At 39.7% G+C, this 15,366-nt stretch overlaps 1 protein-coding gene across 2 annotated transcripts in view; it reads right to left on the reverse strand.

The window, feature by feature from the left end:
• The window catches only part of LOC124788074 (TGF-beta-activated kinase 1 and MAP3K7-binding protein 1-like), a 105,647-nt gene that overhangs the window by 81,113 nt on the left and 9,168 nt on the right, over positions 1-15,366 (reverse strand). The window contains exon 1 of one of the 2 annotated variants that reach the window (XM_047255168.1): positions 11,120-11,140. The exons of the other annotated variant lie outside the window; for it this stretch is intronic. The gene's annotated coding sequence lies outside the window, so the exon portion shown is untranslated. Of the gene's footprint in view, positions 1-11,119; positions 11,141-15,366 lie in introns of those variants that run through there. 2 annotated transcript variants of the gene reach the window in all.

Below are 15,366 nucleotides of genomic sequence, written 5' to 3' on the forward strand. Positions count from 1 at the left end.
GGCGGTAGCTTGGTTCTCGTACAACTGGGCGATAGCTAGGTTCGCGTACAACTGGGCGGTAGCTTGGTTCTCGTACAACTGGGGTCGAGTCCACTCTCGTATCACGAGACCTGCCTTGGTGGTGGCGCTAGGTCTGCGATCACAGTGGCGACACGCGGGTCCGACATGTACTACATGGACCGCGGCCGATTTAAACTACCACCTAGCAAGTGTGGTGTCTGGCGGTGACACCACAGTTATAAACACACAGCATTTTAAAAAAATTGTAATTATTAACTGTACAGATCCAATCTGTTATAAAAATTTAAATAATATATGTTTGACATTTGAAAAATCAATAGATAAAAAGGTCCAATATCCTGTGTACAATATATTTACTGAAAAAGAGATTTATGTTGTTGTTGTGGTCTTCAGTCCTGAGACTGGTTTGATGCAGCTCTCCATGCTACTCTATCCTGTGCAAGCTTCTTCATCTCCCAGTACCTACTGCAACCTACATCCTTCTGAATCTGCTTAGTGTATTGATCTCTTGGTCTCCCTCTACGATTTTTACCCTCCACGCTGCCCTCCAATGCCAAATTTGTGATCCCTTGATGCCTCAGAACATGTCCTACCAACCGATCCCCCTTCTTCTAGTCAAGTTGTGCCAGAAATTTCTCTTTTCCCCAGTTCTATTCAATACCTCCTCATTAGTTATGTGATCTATCCATCTAATATTCAGCATTCTTCTGTAGCACCACATTTCGAAAGCTATTTTCTTCTTGTCCAAACTGTTTATCGTCCATGTTTCACTTCCATACATGGCTACACTCCATACAAATACTTTCAGAAACGGCTTCCTGACACTTAAATCTATACTCGATGTTAACAAATTTCTCTTCTTCAGAAACGCTTTCCTTGCTATTGCCAGTCTACATTTTATATCCTCTCTACTTCAGTTATTTTTCTCCCCAATTAGCAAAACTCCTTTACTACTTTAAGTGTCTCATTTCCTAATCTAATTCCCTCAGCATCACCTGACTTAATTCGACTACATTCCATTATCCTCGTTTTGCTTTTGTTGATGTTCATCTTATATCCTCCTTTCAAGACACTGTCCATTCCGTTCAACTGCTCTTACAAGTCCTTTGCTGTCTCTAACAGAATTACAATGTCATCGGTGAACCTCAAAGTTGTTATTTCTTCTCTATGGATTTTAATACCTGTTCCGAATATTTCTTTTGTTTGCTTTATTGCTTCCTCAATATACAGATTGAATAACATCAGGGAGAGGCTACAACCCTGTCTCACTCGCTTCCCAACCACTGCTTCCCTTTCATACCCCTCGACTCTTATAACTGCCATCTGGTTTCTGTACAAACTTTAGATAGCCTTTCGCTCCCTGTATTTTGCCCCTGCCACCTTCAGAATTTGAAAGAGAGTATTCCAATTAACGTTGTCAAAAGCTTTCTCTAAGTCTACAAATGCTAGAAACGTAGGTTTGCCTTTTCTTAATCTTTCTTCTAAGATAAGTCGTAAGGTTAGCATTGCCTCACATGTTCCAACATTTCTACGGAATCCAAACTGATCTTCCCCGAGGTCCGCTTCTACCAGTTTTTCCATTCGTCTGTAAAGAATTCGCGTTAGTATTTTGCAGCTGTGACTTATTAAACTGATAGTTCGGTAATTTTCACATCTGTCAACACCTGCTTTCGTTGGGATTGGAATTATTATATTCTTCTTGAAGTCTGTGGGTATTTCGCCTGTCTCATACATCTTGCTCACGAGATGGTAGAGTTTTGTCATGACTGGCTCTCCCAAGGCCATCAGTAGTTCTAATGGAATGTTGTCTACTCCCGGGGCCTTGTTTCGACTCAGGTCTTTCAGTGCTCTGTCAAACTCTTCACGCAGTATCTTATCTCCCATTTCATCTTCATCTACATCCTCTTCCATTTCCATAATATTGTCCTCAAGTACATCGCCCTTGTATAAACCCTCTATATACTCCTTCCACCTTTCTGCCTTCCCTTCTTTGCTTAGAACTGGGTTGCCATCTGAGCTCTTCATATTCATACAAGTGGTTCTCTTCTCTCCAAGGGTCTCTTTAATTTTCCTGTAGGCAGTATCTATCTTACCCCTAGTGAGACAAGCCTCTACATCCTTACATTTGTCCTCTAGCCATCCCTGCTTAGCCATTTTGCACTTCCTGTCGATCTCATTTTTGAGATGTTTGTATTCCTTTTTGCCTGCTTCATTTACTGCATTTTTATATTTTCCCCTTTCATCAATTAAATTCAATATTTCTTCTGTTACCCAAGGATTTCTATTAGCCCTCGTCTTTTTACCTACTTGATCCTCTGCTGCCTTCACTACTTCATCCCTCAGAGCTACCCATTCTTCTTCTACTGTATTTCTTTCCCCCATTCCTGTCAATTGTTCCCTTATGCTCTCCCTGAAACACTGTACAACCTCTGGTTCTTTCAGTTTATCCAGGTCCCATCTCCTTAAATTCCCGCCTTTTTGCAGTTTCTTCAGTTTCAATCTGCAGTTCATAACCAATAGATTGTGGTCAGAATCCACATCTGCCCCTGGAAATGTCTTACAATTTAAAACCTGGTTCCTAAATCTCTGTCTTACCATTATGTAATCTATCTGATACCTTTTAGTATCTCCAGGATTCTTCCAGGTATACAACCTTCTTTCATGATTCTTGAACCAAGTGTTAGTTATGATTAAGTTACGCTCTGTGAAAAATTCTACAAGGCAGCTTCCTCTTTCATTTCTTACCCCCAATCCATATTCACCTACTATGTTTCCTTCTCTCCCTTTTCCTACTGATGAATTCCAGTCACCCATGACTATTAAATTTTCGTCTCCCTTCACTACCTGAATAATTTCTTTTATCTCGTCATACATTTCATCAATTTCTTCATCATCTGCAGAGCTAGTTGGCATATAAACTTGTACTACTGTAGTAGGCATGGGCTTTGTGTCTATCTTGGCCACAATAATGCGTTCACTATGCTGTTTGTAGTAGCTAACCCTCACTCCTATTTTTTTACTCATTATTAAACCTACTCCTGCATTACCCCTATTTGATTTTGTATTTATAACCCTGTAATCACCTGACCAAAAGTCTTGTTCCTCCTGCCACCGAACTTCACTAATTCCCACTATATCTAACTTAAACCTATCCATTTCCCTTTTTAAATTTTCTAACCTACCTGCTCGATTAAGGGATCTGACATTCCACGCTCCGATCCGTAGAATGCCAGTTTTCTTTCTCCTGATAATGACGTCCTCTTGAGTAGTCCCCGCTCGGAGATCCGAATGGGGGACTATTTTACCTCCGGAATATTTTACCCAAGAGGACGCCATCATCATTTAATCATACAGTAAAGCTGCATGTCCTCGGGAAAAATTACGGCTGTAGTTTCCCCTTGCTTTCAGCCGTTCACAGTACCAGCACAGCAAGGCCATTTTGGTTAATGTTACAAGGCCAGATCAGTCAATCATCCAGACTGTTGCCCCTGCAACTACTGAAAAGGCTGCTGCCCCTCTTCAGGAACCACATGTTTGTCTGGCCTCTCAACAGATACCCCTCCGTTGTGGTTGCACCTACGTTACGGCCATCTGTATCGCTGAGGCACGCAAGCCTCCCCACCAACGGCAAGGTCCATGGTTCATGGAGGGGAAGAGATTTATATGGACAAATAAACAAATACACCATCACTGCTCTACCAGATGCATGATGTTATCTCTTGTGAATGTGCGCATGTCTTGTACAGGGAGTTGCTGCTATGTTTGGGCTCAACAATTCCTTTCTTTTCCTTATGTTAACATAAAGACATGATTTCTACTCACCAGTATTGATGCAGAATAGTAATGGTTAGTGTTGTTCACAAGTCAATTGGAGATGAGCAAGCAGAGATGCACATTTGGCCACCTGCTGATTTTTGTGATTTTGGCTTAGAGCTTGTGGTATCCATACAAGCAATTTTTGAACCTTTCCCATTGCAAGCAAATTGTGCACAATGGTGGAAAGATCTCAGTTCACCATATTTGCCAATTCTTGAGCACACTGATGTGAATTAACTTGCTTAAACAATCTTCATCAAACCTCGAAGGTCTCCCTGAACATAGAGTGTCACTAATGTCAAAATGATCCACCTTAGAACAAGAAAACCATGACATTATCCCCATACACAGCACAAATGTTTGTGGCTGCCTTCACTGCAGTCACCCCTCTACTGAACTCAAACGAAGAATACATCAGAAATGTTTTGATTTCTGCACTTTGCACTCCATTTTCTAGTGTCCACTGCTCCAGTCACTACCTCCAAATGACAAAATGACAATATGTAAACTTAAATAGCAACAGTGAACTGCAAATAAAAACTAACAATCGATAAATAAACTCATAGCAAATGGAATACCAACGTGGGAACAAAAATGCTACAAACTTATGCACCAAACTTAATAAATTAGCGAAATTCTGTAACAAATGCTTAAATTTAAATGGTATGTCGAAAAATAGTAAAAACCTGTAGTTTTAAGATGCATATAATAATTTTTTTCTCTGAAACTTTTTTATTTACAGCCAAATCAGGGTCAATGTTCAAATCAACCACGACAAATTGTGAAAATTAATGTTCCTTTAACACTTCCTTGGGGTACATCCAACATTACTTTTATGTCTGAAGATTTCTCTTTATATAGGATGAAATGCTGTGTTTTGTTTGCAAGAAATTCTTCACTCCAGTCACTCATATTTTGTTCAATAGGTGGCAGTGCAAAACTGTATCAAACACCTGGAAGTCAGATTAGATTAGATTAGATTAGATTAGATTTACTTTCATTCCAATTGATCCGTAGTGAGGAGGTCCTCCAGGATGTGGAACATGTCAGAAAAAAACAATACATGACAAATATTTAAACTAAAACAAATAAGCTAATGTACCATTCCACAGGTCCCAAGTGGAATGATCGTCATTTTTTAATGAACACTAAGAGTCATTTTACAAATACTATTGCACTGAATTTAAAATAAAAAAGTTTTATATTTATTTATAAGGTAAGAAACATGTAATACAACTACTGTAATACACTCCTGGAAATGGAAAACAGAACACATTGACACCGGTGTGTCAGACCCACCATACTTGCTCCGGACACTCCGAGAGGGCTGTGCAAGCAATGATCACACGCACGGCACAGCGGACACACCAGGAACCACGGTGTTGGCCGTCGAATGGCGCTGGCTGCGCAGCATTTGTGCACCGCCGCCGTCAGTGTCAGCCAGTTTGCCGTGGCATACGGAGCTCCATCGCAGTCTTTAACACTGTTAGCATGCCGCGACAGCGTGGACGTGAACCGTATGTGCAGTTGACGGACTTTGAGCGAGGGCGTATAGTGGGCATGCGGGAGGCCGGGTGGACGTACCGCCGAATTGCTCAACACGTGGGGCGTGAGGTCTCCACAGTACATCGATGTTGTCGCCAGTGGTCGGCGGAAGGTGCACGTGCCCGTCGACCTGGGACCGGACCGCAGCGACGCACGGATGCACGCCGAGACCGTAGGATCCTACGCAGTGCCGTAGGGGACCGCACCGCCACTTCCCAGCAAATTAGGGACACTGTTGCTCCTGGGGTATCGGCGAGGACCATTCGCAACCGTCTCCATGAAGCTGGGCTACGGTCCCGCACACCGTTAGGCCGTCTTCCGCTCACACCCCAACATCGTGCAGCCCGCCTCCAGTGGTGTCGCGACAGGCGTGAATGGAGGGACGAATGGAGACGTGTCGTCTTCAGCGATGAGAGTCGCTTCTGCCTTGGTGCCAATGATGGTCGTATGCGTGTTTGGCGCCGTGCAGGTGAGCGCCACAATCAGGATTGCATACGACCGAGGCACACAGGGCCAACACCCGGCATCATGGTGTGGGGAGCGATCTCCTACACTGGCCGTACACCACTGGTGATCGTCGAGGGGACACTGAATAGTGCACGGTACATCCAAACCGTCATCGAACCCATCGTTCTACCATTCCTAGACCGGCAAGGGAACTTGCTGTTCCAACAGGACAATGCACGTCCGCATGTATCCTGTGCCACCCAACGTGCTCTAGAAGGTGTAAGTCAACTACCCTGGCCAGCAAGATCTCCGGATCTGTCCCCCATTGAGCATGTTTGGGACTGGATGAAGCGTCGTCTCACGCGGTCTGCACGTCCAGCACGAACGCTGGTCCAACTGAGGCGCCAGGTGGAAATGGCATGGCAAGCCGTTCCACAGGACTACATCCAGCATCTCTACAATCGTCTCCATGGGAGAATAGCAGCCTGCATTGCTGCGAAAGGTGGATATACACTGTACTAGTGCCGACATTGTGCATGCTCTGTTGCCTGTGTCTATGTGCCTGTGGTTCTGTCAGTGTGATCATGTGATGTATCTGACCCCAGGAATGTGTCAATAAAGTTTCCCCTTCCTGGGACAATGAATTCACGGTGTTCTTATTTCAATTTCCAGGAGTGTACTTATTTACAATGAACACATTACTGCACTGAAATGGTGCAGAAGTTAGATTATACTTACACACACACACACACACACACACACACACACACACACACACACACACACACACACAATTTTCAGTGAACACATTACTGCACTGAAATTGTGCAGAAGTTATGTTGTTCTTATATACAAATCAGTTGGTTTTCCTCAGAAATTCATCAATGGAGTAGAAGGAGTTGGCCACCAATAAATCCTTTAGGCTTCTCTTAAACTGAATTTCATTGGTTGTTAAGCTTTTTATGGCTGCTGGCAAGTTATTGAAAATGTGTGTTCCTGAATAATGCACACCTTTTTGTACAAGACTAAGTGACTTTAAATCCTTGTGAAGATTATTCTTATTTCTAGTATTGATTCCATGAATTGAGCTGTTGGTTTGAAAAAGTGATATATCAGAACACTGCATCAACCTTGGTAATGATAGCTACTGCCTTCTGGGTCTTGCAGACAAACAGAGTGAGCTGGGTTTCACATGAATGATGTTTTCAGAACCCGTGTTGATTCCTACAAAGGAGATATTCAGTCTCCAGAAGTACCATAATACATGGACATAAAACATGTTCCAAAATTCTACAACAGACTGACATCAGAGATGTAAACTTATAGTCTTGTGCATCTGTTTGTCAACCAATCTTGCAAGCGAAAATGACCTGTGCTTTTTCCAATCACTAGGAAGTATGGTACACTGCTTCTAAAAGAGGAGCCAGTTTCTTCTCACACCTATGTAGAATTATAATGGCTTCAGGTCCAGTGGCCTTTCATCTGTTGAGTGACTTCATTTGCTTTCCTAACCCAAGATCATTTATTTCAATAATTGTCATTTTGACTTTAGTGCAATGATTTAAAGCAGGAACTACACTGCAATCTTACTAAGTGGAACAGTTTTGGAGAAAGACGTTTATTATTTTGGCCTCTGTGTTGGTGCCATTATGATCACAGAGCATCTGGATATGTGGCTTCAATCATTTTACTGAATTAACATAAGACTAAAACTTCTTAGGATCTTCTGCTAAATTGGTACATAGAATTTTACTTTCAAATTCATTGAATGCTTCACACAGGTTTCTCTTGTCACTCATGCTAAGCACAAATATCTTCATTTAGTTTTTGTTTGTCTATGAGGCTTTGTGTATATTTAGATTTGCAGTAAAGTACTCTTTGCTTTCATAGCAGCTTTTTGAAATGGCTGTCAAACAAGGTGGATCTTTCCCATCCCTCAAAACTTTGCTCAGCACATGCCTAACTAAGGCATATTGTACAATACTCTTGAACTTGGTCCATTGATGCTCAGTATTGTCAGTACTGAGATGAAATTTTCATGTTGACCACTCCAGTAATTTGAAATCTGTTTCTTGTCACTCACGCTAAGCACAAATATCTTCTAACTTTTCTTTATATTCCGCCTCTCTATTACTAAGTTTTCAAAGGATCATTGTTTCTTAGTGAATTTCCTGTGATCACTTGTTTACTCAATTGCACCAGCCTGCTCATTTATATACTGTGAAAGCAGCACTAATGGAGGAGTTATCTCGACACAAATGTTTTCTACAGGTGCATAGGGAAGTACAAAAACCACTTCTGTAGCTTGTATGAGGCATTTAACCACTTTATTGGTCATTATCTATGGTCTTTGTACTGTACTTCTGCAATACAAGCCGCAATCTGTTCAACTTACGAAAAAACAGTGGGCTGGTCCTCTTCATCTTTAAGTACCTCAATCTGTCACTTTGCTTAAACTTACATCAACATTTCTGAACACTTGGGTCAACATTTCTGATACCTTCTGTAGAGTAATATGTTGTAAAATACCAGTTTCATCCTGCACATGTTATTATGATGCTGATCAAGCATATTCTTTAGCATTTATGATGCTCTGGTAATTTGTGATGTAAGTCCGTGTGAGTCCACAATCTGTCCTGTGGTTCCTTAAATGTAAAAGTATAATATAACTATAATCAGCATCTAACTGTCAGTATTGAATCATTAGACAAAGTCACAGTCACACACATTTCCATTAAAGATAAAATGATAATATTATGGATTATGAGGTATCCCCTGTTTGTAATTGTAGTTGGTGGGTGAAGTGAATACAGTACATTTATTATTTCTTTTGAGTGGCATTTTGCAATATTCCACCCAGAACTAAGTGAGGTCCTCCAGCTTGGATCCTAGTGGAATTTCTCAAATAGAAACAATGTCACTTCTGTTACGATCTTGGCTGGGCTGAGACCAGAATTCTCTCGTTGCCAGATCAAAGATGCACTACTCACAGACAGCAGCTACTTAGAAGAAACTCTCATCATACAAGGCTGGTTGTTCCATTAAGCAATTCTTATTAATGTCATACCAGATACCTCTCCAGAAAGCAACTGTCTCTTCTATGGAAACAGCAAAATAAAATACAGCTCACCTTTCTATATTAGAAATCACTGAGAAAAACCTTAACCTTGTTTAAGAATATCCCAAGCCATATGTGGAGAATTTTCTTCTTTTCTCTACATACATAAATTGAACACCCCTGCTCACTGCTGGCTGTATATTCAGGCTAATATCGGGAACTACTGTAGCGATTTTGACAAGGTTTTTACTGATCAGTAAACTGAGATACAGGAAAGGTTTCTACATATAATTTATAAATATTTATGAGCGATGATGATTTAAAGTCAACCACTGCTATGAGAACAATGCCACTGCCATCTAGTAGTGAATGACGTATCTCACAGTGGAGGCTGTTGCTGCACAATCAAGAGCATTCATTTCATTTTCATTTTCATTGCTCCCAACAGTGGCGACGGTTCTCTGCTCGTTGTTGTGTGGCCTATTGCCATTTTCCATTCTGACCTCTGTACGTTTATACTGCCCATGTATCTCCATTGATCAAATCAATGTTTCCCATGAAGTGGCATCTAATTGAAAGACTTGCACTAGGCCACTGCACCACACTAAACTGTTATTACCAGAATCTGCACATCTATACGTTTCTTCTTCTATTCATTTTATACAGCCCCTATCCCATTTTTCTGTGTATATGTGGAGGCTTATATCAGGAACTACTACAAGGATTTTGATATGATTTTCACTAATAATAGATAGGCTCTGGATGAGCCGGACGGCACTACAGTTTACAGCTCCAATCGGCATCATGAGATGTCACTCCGAACACCAATTAAATATTGAACACACAACATCCACGTCACCTGACAAATTTCCTAGGGTGTGCTGCTTACATAGTTAAGTTAGATGAAAGTGATACTGAACTACAATCATAACACTATGCAGCAGCCCTGAGTAAAATTACCACTATTCCATACAAGTTGTTCAGTGCAGGAGCAGCCATTTTGGTGAAAACAGATTTTATGGCTGGAGCCCCTGACATCACAGTGAGGATGTGGAGAGCAGTGCTGCAGTTTGGTTACATGGCAAATGTGACACACCATAGATATAGATGCTGTGGCATATTACTTGTTCATTTTCCACCAGTAGTTAGGTGCAGAACAAAGTTAAAAAAGTCAAATCAAGTAGCATGACAGATTATTACACCTTAGAATTAAATAAATGATAGTTAAAATGTAAATAATTCACTGCTTTGATGAAGAAACAGATGTTAATGTACTCCGTTCCAGAATTCTACTGCCATTCATACACCAGACGAAAATGTAATCCATAGCTGCTTCCCATTGTGACACATTTCTTCAAGGCTTCCAACATAGCTTCTTGATTCAGATTCCTAATTTACATAGATGACCTCAATTGCATGTAAAGAGCAAAACTATCTGTGACATCAACCTCAGGAAACTTTTGTTTCAAAACAGTGCACAGATATTTTACATTTTGTTTTTGTTTGTTCGTTTGCACACTCCGTTTCCACGAAAAGCAGCAAATTCTGTTTCGAAGTACAACACACTGTTTTTACATGCTGTTAGCAGGTGGTGAAAAAATCCATGAGATATAACTGATATTCAGTCTGTATTAGACACACCTACTTCACTTTTCCCTGCTGGAAAACCCAACGATTTATCAATGTTTTGGGATTTAAATTCAATATAGCCTGCAACGCATTTCAACAAATCTGAAAGAATCTTCTTCTTCTCCTTCTTTATTGTTGCCTTGTCCCACGTCACATAGAGTCGGCGTTGCTCTTCTGGATCCTTCTCCTCCATAGTACTCTATCCATTGCCTCTTCCTTCTTCCATCCTTTCTCCCTTAGGTCCCCGGATATCTTATCCTTCCACCTTGTCTTCAGTCTTCCTCTCCTTCTCACTCCTTCAATCTTTATATCTTCAACTCTGATTCTGATATACTCTCCCCCTTTTCTCTGTAAGTGTCCGTACCACCTTAGTCTGCTCTCTTGTATCTTTTTCCCCATGGGTCCCACTTTCACAGCTCCTCTAACAAATTCATTTCTAATCCTGTCTTTCCTTGTTACCCCACACATCCACCTCAGCATCCTCATTTCCGCCACTTCCATCTTCCTTTCCTGCGCTACTGTGATTGGGCATGTCTCTGCCCCGCACATCACAGCAGGCCTTACCACCAACTTGTACACTTTTCCTTTCAACCCAGTGCTCACCTTCTTGTCACACAACACTCCACTCATTTTCCTCCAGTTGTTCCAACCACAATTTATTCAGTGTTGTATCTCGCTTTCCAGTCCTCCGTCCCTCTGTATGTACGACCCCAAGTATTTAAATTTGCAGACCGATTTCAGCTCATCATCTGAAAGAATATCCGAGATTAAAGAGTCATTGCACACTGTTCTCACATCTGTTAATAAATTTTATTTAACTTTCACAGCTTATGGCATTCCTCACACTTATATTTAACCAACACCATTTACACGTAATGTTGGTATAGTATTTTATTAAGATGCATCCTTGACATAATGAACATTGTTGGTTCGAAGCTTCTCAAGTGTTTTTTCAATTTTATTTTTATATATTTATTAAAATAACTACCATTATTATTATTATTATTATTATTATTACTACTATTGAATTAATTAATTGGAATGTAATTTTTTATTTTTAATAATTTGCCACAACATTTTAATCATCATATTAAATTTTTATTTGCTCTTTTTCATTTGGAATCTATGTCTATGTGGTTTTAATTATTTTTTACATATTAACTTTGTTTTAATTTCCATTTTATCATTTCATATTTTCATCCATGTTATTGCATTCAATTCCTCATGTTGCTTGTATTTTGTTTTATTCATAATCCCTTCTTTCATTTAAATCTTTGTGTGTGTTGTTTTGTCCACAGCGCAATACAAGTTTCTGTTTTAAGTGTCTGCAAGATGATGACCATCCAAAGAGATGAACTTCTTGTAACAAAAAACACATCTTTGACACCACTGCACAGCCAGTATAAAGGGATTATTTTGTCTTTTATTTTGCAGCCAACAGATCTGAATTTCCTTATATTTAAATACTGTGATAGATAACTAAAAATAATCAAAATTATGTCTACAAAGATTACAAACAAACGGCAAATGATATGAAGAAAAAATGAGAGCAAATAATGATGATTAAAGTGATGTACTAGAAATAAAAAAAAGTTAAACCAATTAACTGAATAAAAATAATAATCAAAGTTATTTTGATAAACATTTAAAAATAAAAATGGATGAATACTTGTCAAGATTGGAACCAACAATCTTTAGCATAACCAGAATAAGTCTTAGCCATTATGCTATGCCACCACTTTGAGAAGTAACATTATTTTATGCGTCTAGCCCACCACACAAAATTGTCCATGTATTTGCAAGGAACAGAATAAGATAAGGATGACAATTAGTAATGATACCGTGCAGGTTAGATCATTCTTTATTTAAAATTTGATGTGAATACAAAAGCACGTTATGTTGCTTTGCAGTGATAGAGTGGACTGAGACCACCTTACAAAGATACGCTTGGCAAGGACACAGTTGATGGTCAAAGAGGTTCCTCTCTCGTGGCGTCCCCGCACTTTCATTCATATTGCAAGTGCTCACTTTTGGTTAAACCAAGGTAAGTAATGTTTGTCATCTCTCAAACAACATTAATGAATTGTGCCAAGGCTGCAGTTACAATAATCCTTGCTCATATTGACACAAAATGAGTTTTCCTTGGATGTACCATGATTTCCATGTTTTGCTACATGCACAGGTTTTGTGCATGCTGCGCCGGCACATCTGGGAATTTTTTGTTCACCAGGGACTGGAATGACCTACCTCCTTTTTTATATACCTTGACCTGGCCATAGATACACTTAGTGCTACCCATGCGATGTAGTGCCAGGTCTCTACATTACAATAATTTTCAGTTATCAACTACAGGAAATTGCATATATGCAGTGTGTTTTACACAAGCATTGTGAACTAAAGCACAATCCACAAATGAAAGCACATTTCCTGAGTAGGAATTCGGGAAAGTTACAGAACAGGGTAGGGCTTAATCACATGACATTTGCATTCATGGTCATGGTACATTCTGTGGACAGAAAACGTCCATTTTCGTCTTGAAGGACATATTTAAGCACAGAATTTCAGAGTATGGGCAACAGAAAATCCACATGCACATCAACTGGTACCACTTCAGTCTGCAATAGTGACTGTGTGGTGCAGGTTGACAGCATTGTTTATCTTAGGACCGCATTTTTTTGAGAAGATGAGTTCTGTGGGTCCTCTCACCTGTATCATCACTGGTAAACACATTCCATTCCTTTAACAGCATGGTTGTTTGAGCAGGATCATTTATTTGCAGGATGGCACTCCTCCACAGATTGCACAGCCAGTGGAGTGGCCAATGCAGAGGCATTTCAGAAATGCTAAAATTATCAGCTGCCATTTCCCTACAGCCTAGTTGTCCAGATCACCTGATCTTAATCTGTGTGACTTCCGGCTGTGGGGTTACCTGAAAGATGTGTTTTGTTCTGCATCAATAATATGATGCACAAATTGAAATCATTCTGGGCAGTGGTGCTCTTTCTAAACTATTTTGGAACTGGAACTTGAATTATGGACACCCTGTACGTGTCCCAAAATCCTACCGTAAATTGACATCAATGACATGGGACTGTAACTCAGTAGATTACTCCTATTCCCTTTCCAGAGTATTGGTGTGGCCTGTGCAACTTTCCAGTCTTCAGGTGCAGTCCTTTCATCAAGCCAATGTTGTATATGATTGCTAAGTGTGGAACTATTATTCGGCACACTGTGAAAGGAACCTAAGTGGTATACAATCTGGCCTGGAAGACATACCTTTATTAAGTGATTTAAGTTGCTTCACTAGCCGAGGATACTGACTTCTAAGTTTCTCAGCTGTTCTTAATTCAAAATCTGGAATATTTACCTAGTCTTCAGAAAACCACGTTCAGTAACTCCGCGTTAGTGGCATGTCATCAGTAACATTACCATTGCTATTGTGTAGTGAAGGCAGTGATTGTGCCTTGCCATTGGTGTACTTTACATACAACCAGGCTCTCTGGATTTTCTGCCAGATTTCGAGACAAAGATTCAGTATGGAAACAGTTAAAAATATCTCACTTTGAAGTTCGCGTAGAACTTTGACCTTCTGCATAACATTGTCAGTCTTGGCGATTTTGCATTCTTTTACATTTTGCACACTTTTTTCATTGCTTCTATTTAACCTGTTTAACATATCATACATTAAGACACAATACAAGTTCAAAGATATTAAGACAAGTGATTTTGTAGTGAATAACACATTAAAGTGTATGCTTGTGAATTAACACCAGAAAACATTTCACTTTTAATTATAATTTTTGTTGTGCCAGTCTGCAACTCATGTCATCTTTACAGTGAGTAGCAATCTATACTTTTCCTGATTTTGTTCATCTTTAAGGAAGAATGACTTCATTGCTCAAAAATGTGCTGTAGGAATAATATGTGGTGTTCACACACAATCGTGTTGTAGACAAGAGTTTAAGGAGGCAGGCATTTTGACAACTGCTTCACAGTATATTTATTCCACCATGAAGTCTGTTGTAAATAATCTACTGCAGTTCAAAAGGAACAATTATGTACATAATTACAGCATCAGAAGAAAAAATGTCATTCATTACTCCACACCAAAGTTTTCTCCAGCATAAAAAAGAGGTGCACAATGCTGCACTAAATTTTTCAATGACTTACCCAGTGGTATAAAATGTCTGACAGAAAGCATACAGTAAAATATGAAAACAAACTGACAACGTTTCTCTTTGATAACTCCTTCTATCCCACAGAAGAATTTCTGTTATTGTAATATGTAAAATATGGTGGATAGGAACCACTATTTCACATCGGTATATCTTACTTATAAAAGACATAACTTCTGCATTTAGCCATATTTATATTTTACTTTTTGATGTGAATGTGAAATGACTGACCCCACATCATTACAATTTATCATGCAAATGATAAGTAACTACTCAACCAACCTTGGGGGATCAGTTCCGCCTTTAATTAGTTTATTTGGTATAAATCTCCCAATTGCCATCCACACCATTTTGCCAATGACACTATTTCTTAGCATTTAAGCCACATGTGGCCTACGCTTACATAGTTTGTTTCGAAGGAATGGAGTCTGTCTCTTAGGAAAACATAAAGTGAAGTTTTATCTGCTTTTTAAAGTAGATATACTCTGGTTTTTATGGTATTCAGTCTCACTACAATGACCTTGTTGTCACTAATCTCTGTGTCTGTCATGATGCTTCCTATCTGCCCAGGATTATTTGTTGCTAAGATATAAAGTATGTTCTCACAACCATTTACAGTTGGAGTAGGCATGTGAACTAGCTGTTGAAAATAATTTTCAGAGAAAGCATTTTTAA

This window comes from Schistocerca piceifrons, chromosome 3 (assembly GCF_021461385.2).
Source record: "Schistocerca piceifrons isolate TAMUIC-IGC-003096 chromosome 3, iqSchPice1.1, whole genome shotgun sequence".
Taxonomy (NCBI): Eukaryota; Metazoa; Arthropoda; class Insecta; order Orthoptera; family Acrididae; genus Schistocerca; species Schistocerca piceifrons.